The sequence below is a fragment of the Cupressus sempervirens genome, chromosome 7, assembly GCF_028749045.1.
Source record: "Cupressus sempervirens isolate cs-2001-9-10 chromosome 7, ASM2874904v1, whole genome shotgun sequence".
In the NCBI taxonomy this organism is placed as follows: Eukaryota; Viridiplantae; Streptophyta; class Pinopsida; order Cupressales; family Cupressaceae; genus Cupressus; species Cupressus sempervirens.
In genome coordinates this window covers 113,398,617-113,400,526 of record NC_143124.1, presented here as the reverse complement: position 1 = coordinate 113,400,526, position 1,910 = coordinate 113,398,617, and the positions used below count along the sequence as shown (strand labels likewise).

Genomic DNA, 1,910 nt, shown 5'->3' with positions numbered 1-1,910 from the left:
TTCAAGCAAGCTTATCTTCCTTTACTCAACATGCGTGCCCTTATATTTCATTACATTCGCTCGCATGGTTATTTTGATGCTGAAACCATTGTATTTTTGGTGTATTCATAGTACGAATCATAGGTTAGTGTGTTCCCTATTGATCTGGAAACTGAGAAAATGCGATTGTTAGTTATAATGTCTACCCTTCAGTCTGCAAACCAATTATTAATCTTATGCCTGGAATCCTTCCCTTGCTCTTTTCTCAATCTTATTTTAATTGGAAACCCTGTTCTTGCTGCAATCTAGTCATAATTTTACTATCCCACACTTAAGCCAGAAAATAAGGTGAACAAAAATTGTGTCAACGTAAGCAATATTTTCATATAGAAAAACATATGCTACCGCCTAGTAATGTCCATGCATAAATCAAAATGGGAATCTTTAGAAAAATTAGAAGCAAGTGGTCCAGTGAGCGCTAGAGGGAGGGCTTGAACCTCCGACCTTGTGGTTAACAGCCACACGCTCTAACCAACTGAGCTACTCCAGCTGACATTTTAAAAGCATTTTATGTCATTAAATCAGAACAAAGAAGTAAATGGTTCAGTACTTTTAAAGAAGGTGGGTTACAATCATGTACAATCTGAATGCTTTTTAACAGAAAGCATGCAAGTCCTCATGTCGTGATTCTAACTTACAATTTTTGGTAAGTTGTTAATGTTTAAATTTTCTATCAAAATATAATGAATGTTTACTATAGTAATAACAATATATGTTTACAAAGAAAGTCATAACAATATAATGATTGCTTTTCAATTCAGGGATACAAAATGATTAGATTTGGATCTTATCAATCTTAACTTTAAAACATTTGAACTAAAACTTTGATAACAATTTGAGACAATATAAAGCTTATTAATTTCTCGACTTTTATAAATAATTTTCAAGCTACAATATAGACGTTTTCTTCTAAATTACTAATTAAGAATCTATTTGACATTTGCTTGATAATCTTGAGATTAAAAAAATTGCAACAAATGTTATAAGAAGAACTAAATATAGATAGTTAGTCTTGTACCTTTCAATAGTAATTTTGAGAAGAAAAAACTCTTTTCAAAAACCTATTTGCCACCAATATAACTAGTAAACTTTACGAAGTAAAATAACGCAAAAGTCATCTTTTCTTTATCTTAAAGAAAGTATTATCATCATGACCCTGTTTTAAAACTATTTTCAATCCTAAAACTATTTTCAATCCACCTCCGTTTCTCTTGATTCAAAAGTGGTTTTATGAAATAAAATAAACTATAGAACTCTTTGGTTTTATCCTATATTGAGTGCATCCAAAAATGGGTAGGGATGGAGCTGATTCTTTCAAACTAATGTAGAGACAAAACCGTATCAACATACAGAAGGTCTTAACACAAAAATCACAAGCTTATCATTTCTTAATTTAAGACAGACCATGTGTTCAAGAGTTACCAAATACCAAAGTGAGTAAAAAAGAATAATGGCAGCGTACTCTCTGTAGTTCCAACGCCAATGTTAGTTCCAGCTACATGAGCATCCCCATTGATATATTTGGTACTCTCCCTCTATTTCAATTTTCATGATTAAAATCTCTAAACTGCATGAGCATCAGCGTATTTAATTTTAGAACTTTTAAGAGGGTTAAGAATATTTCCAAGAAAGCCCCTAACAGACCATTTCTATGCATTCCTCGTCACAAAACCCTAATGTTTTAGCTTTGTTGCTGCTAACAATTTTAGAGTATAGATTTGTGAAAATATTATTATTTTGGGAGAAGATGAAGATGACGGTGATGACTGACAGCTTAGTTGATTATAGCCGCTCTCACTTGAGGAGAAAAGTAGTGGAAAATTGGGAATGCAGAACAGAGCAATAAAAGGAGGACAAACTAACTATTAAGA

General features: G+C 32.1%; 1 non-coding gene across 1 annotated transcript; it reads right to left on the bottom strand.

Moving 5' to 3' along the window:
- Nucleotides 1–455: 455 nt before the first annotated feature.
- On the bottom strand, nt 456–529 carry TRNAN-GUU (transfer RNA asparagine (anticodon GUU)). The gene has a single exon. It is a non-coding gene; the product is annotated as a tRNA-Asn (tRNA).
- Nucleotides 530–1,910: the final 1,381 nt, after the last annotated feature.